We start from the raw sequence: 18,407 nt of genomic DNA, 5'->3' as shown, positions 1-18,407 counted from the left end.
GAGGAACTGCCGTACAGTGAAAGATTAGAGAAACTGGGCCTCTTCTCCCTCGAACAGAGGAGATTGAGAGGGGACATGATCGAAACATTCACGGTACTGAAGGGGATAGACTTAGTAGACAAGGACAGGTTGTTCACCCTCTCCAAGGTAGGGAGAACAAGAGGGCACTCTCTAAAGTTGAAAGGGGATAGATTCCGTACAAACGTAAGGAAGTTCTTCTTCACCCAGAAAGTGGTGGAGAGCTGGAACGTTCTTCTGGAGTCTATCATAGGGGAAAACACCCTCCAGGGATTCCAGACAAAGTTAGAGAAGTTCCTGCTGAACCAGAACGTACGCAGGTAAGGCTAGTCTCAGTTAGGGCACTGCTCTTTGACCTAGGGGCCGCCATGGGAGCGGACTGCTAGGCATGATGGACCACAGGTCTGACCCAGCAGCGGCAATATTTATGTTCTTATGTTTGTGATCCCCTTCTTAATCATTCCAAGCATTCTGTTCGCCCTTGTCGCCGCCGCCGCACATTCGCGGACAGCTTCATCGACTTGTCGACCAGTACTCCCAAGTCTTTTTCCTGGGGGGTCTCTCCAAGTACGACACTGGACATCCTGTATTCGTGTACAAGATTTTTGTTACCGACATGCATCATCTCACACTTATCCATGTTAAACTTCATTTGCCGTGTTGCGGCCCATTTCTCAAGCGTGTTTATGTCCTGTTGCAGGTCTTCGCAATCCTCCTGCGTCTTCACTACTCTGAATAACTTCGTATCATCTGCAAATTTAATCACCTCGCTAGTCGTTCCGATTTTCAGGTCATTTATAAATATGTTGAAGAGCACAGGCCCAAGCACAGAACCCTGTGGCACTCCAGTGGTGACGCTTTTCCAGTCCGAGTATTGTCCATTTACCCCCACTCTCTGTTTTCTATCCGCCAACCAGTTTTTGATCCACGTGAGTATTTCACCCTCAATCCCATGGCTCGCAATTTTTCAAAGTAGTCGTTCATGCAGGACCTTGTCAAACACCTTCTGAAAATCCAGATATACAATGTTGACCAGGTCACCTTTGTCTATCTGCCTGTTAACTCCCTTGAAAAAGTGCAGCAATTATTTTATTCTATCCTATATCTATTCCAGGGGTGTCAAACTCAATAACATAGGCTAAATTGAGAGTCAAATTTTTTATTAATATACTTAGGGGTCCTTTCATTAAGGTACGCTAACCGATTTAGTGTGCACTAAATGTGCACATTAATAAAAGGATCCCTTAGTCTTAGTAGAAGTATAGGGTTACAACCTCTCCAACCCCATGCCGGCTCTGTGATGTAAACAACATAAATAAAAAAGACTTTTATTCTCTCTTTTAGGTCCTAGTTCACGCTTGCTGTCTAACACCAACTCTGGCAGGATACACATTTCAAATCTGACATATTGTAATCACAAAACAGAAAATAAAATTATTTTTCCTACCTTTTGTTGTCTGGTCGTTATTCAAATCATGTTGGTCCCAGGCTCTAGTTGTTTTCTGATAACTCGCTTGCCAGGGTCTCCTGACCATTTGTTGCTTTCTTCTTTCTCCATGCTAACCATTCATCTTCCATCTCTGTCCTCCCCTTCCATTTCCCTTCCCTCCCCTGGAGTTCATGCATCTTTCCTTTTGGCACGAGATTTGTCCCTTTGTTCCTTCCTTCCCTCCCTCCATCCTGACTTCCCGGTCTCACATTAAAGTAGCCTGCAGTGATCCTAACAGGCTGCCATCGGCCTCCACAGCACGTTCCCTCTGCCGCGCTCCTGCCCCTTCTCTGATGTACGGTACCGCGACAGAGGGAACGTGCTGCTGAGGCTACTGCAGCCTGCTAGGATTGCTACATCCGACCAGCAATCCTCTGCAGGCTGCTTTAATGTGAGACCGGGAAGCCGGGAGGGAAGGAATAGAGGGCCAAATCGCGGACCAAATTTGGTCCATGGGCCTGAGTTTGACACCCCTAATCTATTCTATATTTGCAGTTAATGCACAGTAATGCACATGCACCCTCTTTTATGAACGCATAGCGCGGGTTTTAGTGCCGGCAGTGGCAGTAACTGCTCCAATGCTCATAGAATTCCTATGAGCGTCGAAGCAGTTACCGCCACTGCAGGCGCTAAAACCCGTGCTACACGTTTGTAAAAGGAGGGGATGGTAAGGTAAACTCTGCATAACATAAGAACATAAGAATTGCCGCTACTGGGTCAGATCAGTGGTCTATCGTGCCCAGCAGTCCGCTCACATGGCGGCCCTTTGGTCAAAGACCAGTGTTCTAAATGAGTCCAGCCTCACCTGCATACGTTCCGGTTTAGCAGGAACTTGTCCGACTTTGTCTTGAATCCCTGAAGGGTGTTTTCCCCTATAACAGACTCTGGAAGAGCGTTCCAGTTTTCTACCACTCTCTGGGTGAAGAAGAACTTCCTTACGTTTGTATGGCATCTATCCCCTTTTAACTTTAGAGAGTGCCCTCTCGTTCTCCCTACCTTGAAGAGGGTGAAGCTTGGAGAGGGTTAAGTTAGAACTTGGAACATCAGGGGTAAAAAAGAAGGAAGGATGGGAGGGTAGAATTTGGTATTTCAATGGACACTCAAAGGGTCTGTACTTACTGGGAATCAATCCCAAAGACCCTCTGGAAATAGTAATAATAAAAATTTATATACCGCAGGACCGTGAAGTTCTATGCGGTTTACAATGATTAAAGATGTTACAGATTGAGTGGAATAAACAAAGTACAGACTTAGTGATTAACAGTTTTAGAGATCGTTTGTTGAGGACTAAGATTGTATAGGTTGGTTTCCTAAGTATTTCAGGAACAGGTGTGTTTTTAGGCGTTTCCTGAATTTCCTATAAGTAGTAGGCACGAGTAATTGTTCTAGATCTTTACCCCATAGTGCTGCTTGATGTGAGAAAAGATGTTGGTGATGACTTTTAAATTTACAACCTCTAACTGGTGGAGAAACAAAGTTCGGGTGTGAGCTTCGCCTGTGTCTGTTGGTTGTGAAAGAGAAAAGGGGCTAAGCCATAAAGTACCTTGAAGCAAAAACAACCAAACTTGAATTTCACACGTTCCTCCATCGGCAGCCAGTGTAGGAAGGTTCCGCGATGACTGCGTCTACTCCTCTGCTCCGGAAGAGGTAAGTGACGTTGGAGGTAAGGTGGACAGGCAGCCACAGTCATTGCGGGACCTTACCGCAACTCCCTGTGTCTGCTGGCCCATTCCTCTACGACGTCACTTACCTCTTCCGGAACAGAGGCAGCAGGGATCTTGCTGATTTGGATGGAGAAAGAATGGAGCATAACAGAGTGGTGGAAGGAGAGAAAGTGAGTCAAGGTGGTATGGAAGGGTGGGGAAGGGAGAGAAAGGGGGTCAGGGTGATGAAGGGTGAGAAAGGGGGTCAGGGTGGTATGGAAGGGTGGTGGAGGGAGAGAAAGAGGGTAGATGCTGATGGAAGTGGGGGGAAGGGAGAGGAGAGAGTGAAATGCCAGACCATGGAGGTGTGGGAGAGGGAAGAAGAGAGGAAAGAGAAGCCAGACCATTGGAGGAGGGAAGGGAAGAAGATGGATGCCAGACCAATGGGGGTGAAGGGAGAGATGGAAGGGGGAGGCATAAAGTTTCTGGAAGGGGAATAGAAGGAGAGAAGATGCCATATAGAAGGGGCAGAGAGAGGGTAGACAGTGGATGAAAGGAAGAGAGTGACAAGAAGATGAGGAAAGCAGAAACGACAAGGTAGAAAAAAATTCAATTTTTTGCTTTAGGGGAGATGCATCGCTGTTTCTGTGGTGTTGCATTGTATGCAGAGTCCAGCTTTTTGGTGCTTTAGTTTAACTTTTGTCTATGTATTTCTATTTTATCTACCTTTTACAAAACTGTAGATCGTTTTTTAGCGTTGGCTGTGGTGGTAACAGCTCTGATGCTTAGAATTGTATGAGCGTCTGAGCTGTTACCACCGTGGCTAAAAAACACACTACAGTTTTGTGAAAGGGGGAGGGGCTAGTTTGTGATGACATATTCCATGCTAGGCGAAGGTGTTTTTTTGTGTACTGTGTGTTCAAAAAGACATGGTTTTCTGTTAGGATTGACTGTGTAGGATTGATTTATACTAGTCTGGATTGTTTAGTTTTGCAATGGGTGTATTGATGTACTATTCACTGCAGTATGTAATATGCTGCCTTTTCCTAGGTACACTCTTGTGTGACGTGTGGATTGTTAATAAAAATCATGTTTTTCATACAGATGGGGGGGTGTCAAAACATGATGGGCCCCGGGTGTCACATATGCTAGGTACCCACTGGTAACCCAGATGTGATGAAAAACCAATGTAAAATAGAGTAAACACTTTCAACAGAGTGTGAAGATGTCCAAAAATATAAGACAGGAACAGCATAGACCTAACTCAATCCAAAAAATGAAGGAAAAAGCCTCAGAAAGGGCCCTCCCACCTCACCAAAATGGATCAAAGAGGTGGTCGAGCGTTTACCTCACTGGCAAAAAACCTTCATTGTATGAAGATAAGTGGAATATTTCCTCTATTATTTAATTTTCATTGGCACATTACAGCACAGCATAAGACTTTATCATACAATGAAGGTTTTTTGCCAGTGAGGTGAACGCTCGACCACCTCTTTGAGCTGTTTTGGTGAGGTGGGAGGGCCCTTTCTGAGGCTTTTTCCTTCATTTTTTGGATTGAGTTAGGTCTATGCTGTTCCTGTCTTACATTTTTTGACATCTTCACATATTTATTTATTTTATTTATTTTATTATTTAGATTTTTATCCCATCCTCCCAGTAGCTCAGAACGGTTTACAAGCAAACATTCACAATGGAGTGAATTGGACATACAAGATTAAACAGTAGATTTAAATACTTGGACATACGAGACTGTGCAGCAGTGTAAATATAGGGACTATACAGCAAATTAAGAACAGTAGTTTAAACATAAGTAGTTTAGTTTAGATACAAGTTATTTGAGTATAGGCTGAGAGTGGACTATACAGAAATTTAGGCAGATTAGAATGGAGAAAGAAGGGTAGAGGTGGGGTTTAAGGGTTTGGGTGTAGACTGAGGGTGACCTTTAGTTGAAGAGGAGGGTCTTTACCATTTTCCGGAATGTCATTAGTGAGTTCTGTAGTCTGAGTTGAGAGGGAAGTTGGTTCCAGAGTTGGTACACCACTGCTGTCAACCATTGCATGAACTCTGGTGTAATTTGTTCCAATAGTCGTGCTGGGCAGATGTATAGTCAACAGTTTTTTGGGGAAAGTCATTTTATCTAGGTTTTAATTTCTTTTATGGAGATTGGTGAGAATTCTATCCAGTTTCTGTCAGCTGGGATCCATTTATTTCATTAGCATTTCTATTTGAAATGTGTGACTAAGTTATGAAATCATCTGCTCTGTAGTAACTTGTTACTGAATAGTTTTGTGTCTATCAGCAGTTGACCAATTAGTGGCTGCATATTTAAGAATTTATACCCCGGGGTATATGTGACAATGTTCTAATTGTTCATTATTTAAGGACTGCCAACTTTTGACAACATCACAGTATTGAAGAGTGGAGTAACTAATTACACCATAATCCCTTGAGAGTTAATATGTCTATGCATTAAGCAGGATCAACCAAAATGCTTTTAGAAAGAATAACATTGTTATTTTTTGTAATACAACTGTACTATTGCCTTAAAAGTGCCAAGAAATGACTCTAACTTGAGATCTTTACCTCAGTGTATTTATGTATTTATTGACTGGAATTTATTAACCTTCATTATGAGGAGATTCACCCAATGCAATATACAAGTATAATTTAACAGAAAGTTTACAGTTTTGTTAATAGCATAACATAATAAAAAGATCAAATAGAAACATAAATACAATTAATGAGGTAAACTCAATATCAGTAAACTGAAACTTAATAAATGGACTACCATTAACAGCACTGATATTCAAATAAGAGAGATATAATGCAGTATCAGCATAATACTTATGAAACACCAAAAAAAGCATATCGGAGCATTCAAATAACAAAAATATGATGTTAATGCTTTTCTACCATACATAAGAATAACCTTACTGGGTCAGACCAATGGCCCATCAAGCCCAGTAGCCCATTCTCATGGTGGCCAATCCAGGTCACTAGTACCTGGCCAAAACCCAAGGTGTAGCAATAGTCCATGCTACCGATCCATGTCTTCCTTAATAACAGACTATGTACTTTTCCTCCAGGAACTTGTCCAAACCTTTCCATTCTTACCACCTCTTCTTCTATCAACGCGTTCCAGAGCTTAACTATTCTCTGAGTGAAAATGTTTTTCCTCCAATTGGTTTTAAAAGTATTTCTCTATAACTTCATCGAGTGCAGATATTAGATAGATGGAGACAAGATGGGTAGTACAGAGTCCGTTGGGATAAGCAGATGGGAGGCTAAACTCAAGGCAAGCAATTTACACAAACAAGATATAAGGAACTGATTTAGTTAAAGTGCGTGCAGCAAGCTGGTCCTGGTGCAGAAAGAGTGTATAGTCAATCACCCTATGAGACTCATAATCAAAACTTTGAAATGTCTAAAAACCCACCTAAGTCGACATTAAAACGTCCTAATAGCTGGGATGTTCAAGTGCCGATAATCAAAACCAACTTTCTGGACGTTGAGCATCACTTCTAAGCTGCTGAACATCCAGAGCTCAAAGGGGTGTGTTGGGAGGTATGTTATGGGAGGGCATCGGATGTGCTTAGATCTAGATGGCCTGCAGGGATAATCAAAGCTTTCCCAGGATTGTCCTTCAATGTATTTTAAATAACCTTTCCCTCCCCTATTTTCCTTCCGTCTCAGGTACGTTAACCCGAATTAATCTAGTATTTTTAATATTTGATAAAATATTGCTTTTATTTACCTATATTAATTTTTCCCTTACAATCTTTTTATATTGTACACCATCTAGACATTTGTTTTGATAGACGGTATATCAAAAACAAAGAAACTTGAAACTAGAACTTAGACGCAGGGAGTTTTAGTCACATCTAACTTCCACCAAGGTACTCAAACTGACAAGAAGACCACTGGAGGGTCATGATTCCCTTCCACCACTCAAAGAGCGGAAAAAAAAAACAGTAAAAGTTTCAACTTTACTTAAAGTTTGATATACCACACATCAAATGTCTAAGCGGTTTACATTAAAAATAAGTAAAAAAAAAATAAAATATATATATATATTTAAGTTCAGTAAAGTTTTATTGAATTTTGCACCAAATCAAGAACAAACATGAGTTCACAATGGTTCTGAACAAATTCGTAGCATCTGAGTAATGTACTAGAAATACCAAGTGAACATAACATAAAAATAAGAACGATACTAAAGAATAAAGGAAATAACAATAGTGAATCTCTAGTCATGAATAATACGAAAACATAAAGAAGACCTAGATGTCAGTCTAAGAAATCAATCATAATGAAGTACTGATAAGTGTGTATGTAGCTGATGTATTTTGTATATTCATCAAATAATCAACCCATTTCAAGGAAAATTATGGCAAAAGACTCAAGTTACATAGGGAGAAACATATCGAGTAAAGGGGCCCATATTCGCTCAAATTTTGTTAAAGAGTGTAATCTGTCAGCTGCGATTTGTTCATATTCTTTCAAATGCAAGGATATCCAGATAGACAATCAACAAGATACATTAGAGATATGGGAAAAAAATACAATATATTAAGTAAAGAATACCAAGGTTAAACAAAGCTGATCACAGTAGGAAAATCCCCATCAGCTGAGACAGTTTTGGTGCAGTCCTGAAGGCCCTGCCAGGATCAGCTGAATCGGCAGAGAGAAAAACAAATTTGTATCTCCCTCTCTCACACCCCCTGATCTCCTACATTCTCCCCCCTCACATCTCAGGACCCCTCCCCCCTTAGCATCCCCTTGACATCCCCCGACATCTCTAGACTCCCTGACATCTCTGGACCCCCTGATATCCCATTTCCGGAAAACTCCCCCCCTCCCCCCAACATCTCTGGAACCCCTGATATCCCCAGATTACACACACACACCGACACCCCCAAACCTTCTGCTAACAAATCAGTAGGAGGGAAGCCCACTCCCTCCTTTCTATAGGGCCATGTGCTCAGAATGATGGGCCTTTCCCTTCCCAATGCTTCCTGGACTCTTTTGAGAATGGACGTTTTCTCTACTGGATTTCTAGACTTTTTTCCAAAAAGACCAAATTAGTCTTAGTCGTCCTAGTGAAAATGCCACTCCACATATTAAAGGCTTGGGTGAAGAGTGTCACAACCCTAGCCCTAAAGCTCGGCTTGTGCCAGGGAAGGCTCTGCCTAAACCTAGCCTGGCCTTAAAGAGGGCCAACCAGTGTGACAGGCTAGACACCAGTAATAAGGAAAGCGCTGCATTCCCATTTAAAACCCAGTTTACAAAACCCTGGGGAGGTGAGGATTATGAGGGGAACAGCTTGGAACAGCCTCAGCACAATTCCACTAGCTCAGCTAACACACAGCTGCACACAGCTGCAGGGTTTAATTAGAAGCCCTGGGAAACCTAAGCAGAAGCTGCAGGTTGCCCTGCCCCCTCATAGAACAGGGCGTGGTCGCCTCAGTGCTCTTGAGGCAGCACTGAGGAAGAATCAGGCAGTCTGCCCTGGGTCAGCCCAGGAAGGAGGTTTGCAGGATAGCTCTCCTGAACCTCAGCATTTCCAGGATATTGAAATGCTGGATGCAGCCCCAGTCTCTGAAGCCAACCAGCCAGCCGAATCAGAGTCCATGGAATTTATGGATGCTAGCATGGATACAGAACCTTGTGCTATGGAGGGAAGCTAAGTACAATTCCTTTGCTTTTTGTTGTGCTTAAGTTGTTGAACTTTTTGGGTTTTGTTTATTGGATACTAACTAACCCCCAAAAAAATTTTTGTGCAATACACTAAATCCCTTACAAAGGCAAGTCACAAGACAACAAAGGAATCCCAAAATGGAATTTATACAGGGAACTATAGGGAACTGTTGCATCAGAAGGGCCTCTTGGAAGAACTGTTACAAATTAAAAAAACTGCTTTACCATCAGAACAATTTGATCGTAAAATGGGTGAGGTCCATGAAGTCATTAATATATACCGAGAGAACATCAGGAAGCAAAAACAACGAAAAGCCTCCCGAGATGCCAACGATTACTCTAATAATAGAGTGTATAAATGGATGTACACTTCTGTACATAGAAATAGTGAAAAATCATCTGATCATAGTACAGAATCTTTATCTGGCTCATCTAGTACTGACGGAGTAGGAAGCATTCACTCTGATCAGCAAAAAAACTACCAAAGAGGCAGAGGAAGGGGAAGACCCAGAAGCAGAGGCAGAGGACGCAGGAGCAATCACAACAATTACTAGATCTAAGGACACCTAATGTTATTATTAATATCTCAGATCGTGTACTGACTCAAGAGGAGGCAAAAGTTTTATCTAAAGGGCTTACTTTTGTTCCCACAGCCCCTTTTGATCACTTCCAATTCCAAATCGATCTGGAAAGGTTTATCCGATCTTTATCTCTAAAAAAGTTCTTTTATGATAAAGAATCCAAATGTGATAGATCAATAGTGACAAAAAAATCTACTTGGTGTCCTCCAGGTCCTCTTGATCCCCTCCTGTATACTTTCAAGCAATTAGTACTGCAAGATGTGGCGACTTTTCGGTACAAAAGAATAGAAACATATAATTTGACTAAGAATGAACACTCTGCATTATTAAAATTACAACAAGACTCTTCGATTGTGATCAGTAGAGCAGATAAAGGTGGAGGTACGGTGATCTGGAATATGATAGATTATCAAAATGAACTGAGCAAACAACTTTCAGATAGTGCTACCTATACTTTATTAGATACTGATCCAACTCTGCAATTAAAGGCTACTATTTTGGCCTTAACTCAAGAAGGCTTCGACGATGGATATGTAACCAAAAGAGAATTTCAATATCTTAATAGAGAAAATAGCACCATTCCATGGATGTACCTTCTTCCAAAAGTACACAAGAGATTGAATAAACCTCCCGGAAGACCTATCATCTCCTCGATTGATTCTATTCTTGAGCCTCTTTCGACATATGCCAACCAATTTTTGAAACCTATAGTGACCACAGGTACTTCTTATATTAAAGACACCTCTCAATTCCTGTTATGGCTTCAAAGTTTTGAGTTAGCAAATAGTCCTGTGATTCTGGTGACTCTAGACATAGTTTCACTTTATACTTCATTACCGCAGGATAAATGTTTAGAAATTGCACATAAGGCTCTCCAATCTAGATGCCGTCCCCATCAAAGTCCTACTGGTTTCATTATGTCCTTATTGAAATTAGCTTTAACCAACAATTTCTTTACTGACGGTAAAGACCTATATTTGCAAACAAAAGGGGTGGCAATGGGTGCTACTTGCGCCCCGTCTATAGCAGGCCTTTACATGAAACAATACGAAGAAACGTTTTTGACAGTTCATCAGTGGAGTCATTGCATATTAGGCTGGAAGAGATACATCGATGATGTATTTATGGTTTGGCAAGGTTCTAAGGATCAGCTCTTGGAGTTTACAGAATGGCTAAATACCAATGATTCTAACATTCAATTTACTACAAATCATTCCACTGAGGGTATCAACTTTTTAGACACATGGGTTAGCATCAGTGAGAACCATTTTGAATCTAAACTCTTTATTAAACCTACCGACACGACCAGCCTATTACATTATGATAGTTGTCATCCTACTCCACTTAAAAACAGCTTACCATTAGCTCAGTTTTTACGTTTTCGACGTATCTGTACTCATAAAGCTGATTTTAAATCTTCAGCTAAGAAATTAGCTAACAATCTACGCCATAAAGGATATCCAGAAAAATGCTTGAGGAATTCATATCGGAGAGCAAAATTTAACCATCAAGAATGGTTATTACAACCTTTCAATAAAAAGAAAGAAGATAATTCTTATTCAGAACAGATAGATGAAGTCCAAACTTTTGTACTGAAGTACAATGCTGAATCGGAACAGATAGCGGATATAATTCACGAACACTGGAGGATTGTTCAAAATAATCCCTGTTTTGAGAATTCGAAACTGCGACTTACTCAAGGTCACGCAATCTTAAAGAATATCTTAGATTGCAACCAGATCTAACACCAAGAAATTTGAGTATAGGAGGGGGACAGCATTCAAGTTGCGGGAAATGTCAAGTCTGCCCTTTGAACATTCAGGGTTCGTTTTTTGAAAATCCTCTAGATCATAAAAAATATGAATTAAAATACGTCACCACTTGTAGATCCGACTTTGTAGTCTATTTAATATTGTGCCCTTGCCATAAAGTCTATATAGGAAAAACCACCAGAAAGTTTAACATTCGTATGGCAGAGCATAAATCTTGCTTGAAACTTAAAAGACAAGAAGCTCCACTTGTAGCCCATTGTTTGAAACACCATCATGTTTTCACAGAACTAAAATGTATGGTTATCGATCTAGCACCGGCATCGATAAGGGGAGGGGATAGGGGGAAAAAACTGTTGCGCCTAGAGCAAAGGTGGATAGATCGCCTTCATAGCCTACATCCAACTGGCTTAAACATATCTATTAATTGGCAGGTTTTTCTTTAATACATTAGAATCGTTTAAAAGATAAAAATCCAATGTGACGGTCTTGATAGCAGGATCAGGTTACAGCCGGATATGACATCAACTTAAGCTTTAAAGGGCTCTTTGTTTGAACGGAGCCTATTCCGGACATGACATCAGACGCTCTCATTCCTCCAACTTAGAGGGGGGCATGGCACGACGCTGAATAAGGCGGTAGAAAAGCTTCAGCCTGTTATATCTTATTTCCGAATGCCTGCCTGTGGCTCTGATTGCCGCTGATATAAATAGGTATGTAAACTGCTCCTAACTGCTGTGGTAGTTTAGAAGCCTTTTTTAGTCTTCATGAATCTAAAATAGAGAATTTTTTCATGATTATTGATTCGTCGAGATTTTTCTAATTAACTAATAAAGGACGGATATTTAGTTTAGTACAAAATTTTTAAAAATGTTTATGAGTATAGCCATTAGTACTGCCTTAGAGCTTTCTTTATTACAAGCGTAAAAGATTTCTAGATAAATTCTGATATTGTTTCAATTTTTATTTTGCTTTTATCCTTTAGTGAATTTGGTGGCCTTTTTCCTGACGAAGCTCTCTTAATAATATTTGGATGAGCGAAACGGAGTTCTTCCGTCGTCTTTGTCTGTCACCAAGCTATCAAGCTAAGTACTCTTAAAGTTATATAGAGTACTTTATAAAGTATTGTTTGCTATTCGAAACAAAGCAAAATATTGAAGAAGTTTTTAAGAAAACAGTTAAATTAAAATAAAAAATAAGACAATAACTTAAAGTCTTTTTGGATAAATAAATAGTCTGGGGAAGAACTTAAAGGGTCCGATGATAGCTCACCCTATGGTTTTCAGTTTGTAAAATACATCAAGCTGTTAGCTGTGAGCGCTTGAGTTCCCTATAGTTCCCTGTATAAATTCCATTTTGGGATTCCTTTGTTGTCTTGTGACTTGCCTTTGTAAGGGATTTTGTTTATTGGAACCTGTTTGCACCTGTGTGGAGCCATTGAGCAGTGCTGGGCTCACTGCAAGGTGCTTAAAGCTGGAAACCTTTATGCAAGTTTATTTTTCTGAAAAGTTTTGTTTCTGTTTGCCCTTTTTAGGATTAAGGGAATTACAATAAGGACTTGGTGCAGGGGTGCTAGATTGTGAGGAGAATCCACACAAGATCCTTAGGAGGGATTGTGGGGCCATTTTTGGCATTCTGTTTAAACACAGATTTAAATTAGTGGATTCAACTACTCCCCTCCCCCACCAACTACTTCTGAGTTGGTTGGGGCCAGGCCTGCTTCAATCCAGGCCTGGGTGCAACACTTTCATGCTTCAAAGGAAGTGTTATAGCCTTATTCCTGCCTGCTTGTTAAGGCAGACTCACAAAGACTGAACTATTACAGTTTAAGGAACTACTCACCTGTGATACTTGGAAGGAAAGTGTGGGGTGTTTGTTTTAACAACCCAGTTTTTGTTCCTGTTTACTTTTGTCCATGGAAAGAATGGACTGAAACCTGTGCGAGGTTTTATGAACTCAATAAAGGGGAGACTTTATTTTTGCTTTGAACTACTGTGTTCCTGACTCTGTTTTGTATTTCTGGAATGACTAAGAAACCAGCAGGACTTCCAACTTCTACTGGAAGCACGTGAGACGCCGGCTTTCCTGAGCATTGTGCGGGGCCATCGTCTAAGCGGCACCGGCGGTGTCACAAGAGCCAGACTTCCACCTGCTTCCTGAAGAGCTGGTCTGGAGTTAGTTGTAGCTCCTCTGGAAGTAAATTCTAGAGTGTAGGGGCTAGCCCTTGATGCTGTGTAATAGTAGCAGTAGTTAATGCATGTAAATGTATATACAGTATAAAAGAAAAAAAACAAACAAACAACATAGCTGAAGTTTCAATGATTTTCCATAAGCAAGAAGAAAATAGAAATGGCTGGCACTACACTGTGAAAAATTATGCTGCAAACGTTATTCCTGCACAGAGCAGGAATAAATATATCCAGGTTGGAGGGAAATAAGATTATGTAAGTGCAGGCTAGTTCAGCGACTGATTGTGGTGTATTATGAGAACATCTGTGACGGTTTTTCCAAAGATTTATTTCTAAACTGTACAAAATAGATATTCACCTGCCCTTAATGAACTCTTTTGAACAGCTGACATTCTGCAAACTGAAATAATCTCATATTGTTTACAAAGTACAGGATCCAAGCACAAGGGATGAGATACAAGACATATTTCATTAGGAAAAAGAATGGATTTGTTTCCCAAGTAGCAGAAGGAATGTTCCTACTCCGAGAGGTCAGAAGAGCATGTTTTCTGCTCTAGCATGAAGGGAAGAGAGAAAGGAAGAATATTTTAGTTTGTGTGGTATGTGTACTATATGTGTAAGATGTGACAGATTTAAAGTGATAATTTGTAAAATCTATGAAAGAAACAGCAAGCTGAGTGGGATTTAAAAAAAAAAAAAAATAAAAGTGGCACATGTAGATTAGTTTCTAAGTACAGTGGTGCCTCGCATAACGGACGCCTCGCACAGCGAACGCTGCGCACAACGAACTTCAGGTCTTGCTTCCCACAACGAACTTCGTTTCACACAACGAAGTCGCACTGGCGCTACAGCCGACACCCCGCCGAGAAGAGAAAGTGATGTCGGCAGGGAAAGAAGCACGGTATCAAGCAGCTGTGGGTCCTGCACCGCCGATGCGGCTGCATCCACTGAGAGAGCCAGCGAAACTGAATGCACATCATTCGGGCGGGAAAATGCCAACTCAACCGGCGCCATTACTACATCTTCCCCCGAAGCGTCCACATACCCTGCAGCGCATAACCCCGATGGTGTTTGCCGCTTCCCACACCGGAAACAACTTTTAACCACCTCTGCTGCCATGTTACTGCACCGAAAAAGAGAAAAAACTAACACCACAGAACATGAAAACCACCGGGCCAACCAAAAATAAGCCAAGAAAAAAAAAATGAACAGGTAAGTCCCAGTTTTTGCCGCTGAGACTCTGCCCTCTCTCACTGTAAAATTAGACTCTACTTAGTCTGTCTTTAAATTTAAAAAATGTGTGTTGTTTTAAAAAATAATTATGTTTTTAGATGTATCTAAATAAACATAATAACAAAAAATTTATCTTTTTTTATGTCATCTTAGCATATTTTATGCTGCAGAACGAATTATTTTTTTTAACATGTATTGTTATGGGAAAACGCGTTTCACATAACAAACTTTTCGCATAACAAACTTGCTCCTGGAACCAATTAAGTTCGTTGTGTGAGGCACCACTGTACTGTAGTCAGTATATCTGGATTTAGCCATGTTAGTCCACTTTAAAGATAATAAATAGAAAAAAAAAACAAACAGAGAAAATAATAATGATTCTTTTATATTGGACTAATTATACAAATATTGATTAGCTTTTGAAAGTAATGAGCAAATGTTGAAAAATATAAGCATATAAAAGTGAAATATAAAACATTCTGACAGTCTCAGAGGAAGAGGTAAGGGAGGGATAGGGTGAGAGACAAAGAGAGATGGATGGATGATAAGAGGGTGACCAGGCAGTATACTGTTATGGTTTATAACGTGGTTAAAGCTACAGCCTCAGCACCCTGGGGTTGTGGGTTCAAATCCATGCTGCTCCTTCTGACCCTGGGCAAGTCACTTAAACCTCCCATTGCCCCATGTACATTAGGTACAGTATATTGTGAGCCTACCAGGACAGAGAAAAATGCTTTGAGTACCTGAATAAATTCATGTAAAACCATTCTGAACTTCCTTGGGAGAACGGTATAGAAAATTGAACAAATAAAAAAACCTGTGCTACCTCTGCTTGATAGCTCCAAATGATCAGAATTGATGATATAAAGGTTATGAATTGAAGGGGATCAAGCAAGAAGCAGGCAGACATGATAGTAGCTTGGCAGTAGACCTAATATGCTGTCCAAAGAAGTCTGTTATCCTTTTTTGGGTGCATGTGTTACTGCAAATCATAGATTCAAAGCCTACATGTAAGGAAATATTAGTGTCACCTCACCCAACGTGAGCAGGGCTAAATCACCTAGCAAGAGATAGAGAGCTGACTTGAGGAACCAGAACAGGAATTGTGGAGAAGAGTAGACACCCCCCAACAAAAACAAACAAACAACAGTCATAGACTGAAATGTACAAATAAACAGTACTACAAGATACACATAGTAACATAGTAACATAGTAGATGACGGCAGATAAAGACCCGAATGGTCCATCCAGTCTGCCCAACCCGACTCAACTCAAATTATTTTTTTTTCTTTTTTCTTCCTAGCCACTTCTGGGCGAGAATCCAAAGCTCCACCCGGCACTGTGCCCGGGCTCCAACCGCCGAAATCTCCGTCAAGACCCACTCCAGCCCATCCACACCCTCCCAGCCATTGAAGTCCTCCCCTGCCCATCCTCCTCCAAACGGCCATGCACAGACACAGACCGTACAAGTCTGCCCAGTAACTGGCCTAGTTCAATCTTTAATATTATTTTCTGATTCTAAATCTTCTGTGTTCATCCCACGCTTCTTTGAACTCAGTCACAGTTTTACTCTCCACCACCTCTCTCGGGAGCGCATTCCAGGCATCCACCACCCTAAAAGGAGTGGAATTGTTGATGTCATATCTGATGCAAAGTGGGCTAATCAGCCAACAGACCTGGCATGCCAATACAGAGGGCTGACCTCAGAGATCAGCACAGGAACTCTCATGCAAAGTGAATGATGCCAATTAGCTAATGGAACTGGAGGTAAGCAAAGTACAATGGGATGACTGTAGAGCCAGGACCCAGGTACAAAACAAACAAGCAAAAAACTTAGATTGTGAGCTCACTAGGGACAGAGAAATGTACATGCATAAAAACATAAGAATTGCCGCTGCTGGGTCAGACCAGTGGTCCATCGTGCCCAGCAGTCCGCTCCCGCGGCGGCCCCTAGGTCAAAGAGCAGTGCCCTAACTGAGACTAACCTTACCTGCGTATGTTCTGGTTCAGCAGGAACTTCTCTAACTTTGTCTTGAATCCCTGGAGGGTGTTTTCCCCTATAACAGACTCCGGAAGAGCTTTCCAGTTTTCCAGCACTCTCTGGGTGAAAAAGAACTTCCTTACATTTGTACGGAATCTATCCCCTTTCAAATTTAGGGAGTGCCCTCTCGTTCTCCCTACCTTGAAGAGGGTGAACAACCTGACTTTATCTTCTAAGACTATTCCCTTCAGTATCTTGAATTTTTTGATCATGTCCCCTCTTAGTCTTCTCTTTTCAAGGGAGAAGAGGCCCAGTTTCTCTAATCTCTCGCTGTAGGGCAACTCCTCCAGCCCCTTAACCATTTTAGTCTCTCTTCTCTGGACCCTTTCGAGTAGTACCGTGTCCTTCTTCATGTACGGCGACCAGTGCTGGATGCAGTATTCCAGGTGAGGGCATACCATGGCTTGGTATAACAGCATGATAACCTTCTCCCATCTGTTCGTGATCCCTTTCTTAATCATTCCTAGCATTCTGTTTGCCATTTTTGCCGCCACCGCACATTGCACAGACAGCTTCATTGATTTGTCGACCAATACTCCCAAGTCTCTTTCCGGGGGGGGGGGGGGGTCTCTCCAAGTACCGCTCCAGACATCCTGTATTCGTGTATAAGATTTTTGTTACCGACATGCATCACCTTACACTTTTCCACATTGAACCTCATTTGCCATTCTGCAGCCCATTTCTCGAGCGTGTTTAAGTCACATTGCAGATCTTCGCAATCCTCCTGCATCTTCACTAATCTGAATAACTTAGTATCATCTGCAAATTTAATCACCTCACTTATCGTGCCAATTTCCAGATCATTTATAAATATGTTGAAGAGCATGTGCCCAAGCACCGAACCCTGCGGCACTCCACTGGTGACGCTTTTCCAGTCCGAGTATTGTCCATTTACTCCCACTCTCTATTTCCTATCCGCCAGCCAGTTTTAAATCCACATGAGTATTTTACACTCGATTCCATGGCTTGCAATTTTTCGAACTAGTCGTTCATGCGGAACCTTGTCGAACGCCTTCTGAAAATCCAGATATACAATGTCGACTGGGTCGCCTTTGTCTATCTGCCTGTTAACTCCCTCAAAGAAGTACAGCAAGTTCATCAAGCAAGATCTTCCTTTGCTGAAGCCATGCTGGCTGGTCTTTATCAGATTGTGTTTGTCAAGGTGCTCAGCGCCTCTACCATCTTTCCCAGTACCGAGGTCAGACTCACCGGTCTGTAGTTTCCTGGATCACCCCTTGAACCTTTCGCCACCTTCCAGTCTTCCGGAATCCTTCCTGATTTGATCGACAGATTGGCTTTAATAAACTGCTTTGATAATGTAATCCATGACCTTTTTTTTTTTTTTAATAAGTTCAAAATGTTTTATTAAATTTTTACATAACCCAACAAAACATATGGTGCAGACCATCTTGATCTTTACAGAGTATCTAATTGCTATTTAATAAATTGTAAACCGCTTTGGGTTAATCTCTTCATGAAAAGGCAGTTAATCTAAAAAAGAAAAAAGTAACTATAACTCATGCAAAGTGGGCAGCACTGTAGCTCACTAGTTTGTCAGTTTGATCTACAGTACCTGGAACAAACTTCCTGAATCCCTATGGCAGACTCCGTCTCTGGCTGTGTTCAAGTCTAAGTTAAAAGCTCACCTCCTTGAGATTGCTTTCAACTCCTAACTCTGTTCCTCGGGTTCTACATCTGCACCCCTTCTGTCATGTCTGCCCAAGTTAGATTGTAAGCTCTTCTGAGC

This window comes from Geotrypetes seraphini, chromosome 3 (assembly GCF_902459505.1).
Source record: "Geotrypetes seraphini chromosome 3, aGeoSer1.1, whole genome shotgun sequence".
Lineage (NCBI taxonomy): Eukaryota > Metazoa > Chordata > Amphibia > Gymnophiona > Dermophiidae > Geotrypetes > Geotrypetes seraphini.
Note: the sequence above shows the minus strand (reverse complement) of the source record.